This window comes from Otolemur garnettii, unplaced genomic scaffold (genome assembly GCF_000181295.1).
Source record: "Otolemur garnettii isolate 467f Iridium unplaced genomic scaffold, OtoGar3 scaffold00070, whole genome shotgun sequence".
Classification (NCBI taxonomy): domain Eukaryota; kingdom Metazoa; phylum Chordata; class Mammalia; order Primates; family Galagidae; genus Otolemur; species Otolemur garnettii.
Window position 1 is genome coordinate 286,437 of NW_003852465.1, and position 961 is coordinate 287,397.

The window sequence follows — 961 nt, forward strand, 5'->3', positions numbered from 1 at the left end:
CTTTTTTATGACAGTCTCAACTTCATATTTTTCCATTTTCTAAAGATAAAAATATGTACTGGTGTGGAAATCCTAAGAGGAACTGGCAAACAATTTTTCTATTCTGTGCTTCTCCTTTAACTTTATTGAAACAACCCTCATAGCTTCTGAGTTTGGGTACAGGATGCTCATGTGGAACTAAGAGTCTCCATTTAGGTAGATTTAATTTTTGTTTGTTTGTTTGCTTTGTTTCCTTAACTGAGAGCAAAAAGAGACAGCTTCCTGGTTTTGTATTTAAAATACAAATACATTTACAATACACATTTTCTCCTACTTTAAAAATAAGAAGTAATGCACAGTCCTGTTGCGATGCCATTTAATCAAATAGGACAGAGTGTTTCAATGAACAATAATGCACTGGTCAGAAGAAGAAAAAATTATATAATATGTAAATACAATAGCATGGATCACTTAAACACAGCTAAGTAACAGTCTAGGGAAGCAATTTTAGAATGATGGAAAATGTATCTAAAAATTTGGTTCTCCATCAAGACAACTGGAACACCAGTAAAAACTGCCAAAATAAAATGTGACGATGTCATCTTAGTTCCCTTGGCCCCTTCACTCCTTCATCTCATTCTGCAGCCTCATGATAGTCTATACTGTTACAGTCCTGGGGAAGGAGCGGGATTTGCCAAATGGTAATTGGGAAGCAGTGTACATGAGTGACCTCTCTGACTGTTATTCATCACTCAGTTGCCAAACATGCTCAAATTTGCCTCTCATTCTTTCTGTGTGTTGTAAATTCAAGGTAAAACAAACTATGTGGACATTTTATACTGCGAGAAGAGTGCTTGTTTTCAATTTCTGGAGGTGCTGGATTAGGTTAAAACAAAACAACTAGGTTAAAAAAAGAAATAAAATTGAAAAGACTTTCCTACTTGCTAGGGTATAAAAGTATATAATAGAGGATCTAATACAG

The 961-nt window shown here is 34.8% G+C and overlaps 1 protein-coding gene across 2 annotated transcripts in view; it reads right to left on the bottom strand.

The window, feature by feature from the left end:
- The window catches only part of CPNE8 (copine 8), a 205,969-nt gene that overhangs the window by 62,128 nt on the left and 142,880 nt on the right, over nucleotides 1–961 (bottom strand). The gene's annotated exons all lie outside the window — the stretch shown is intronic.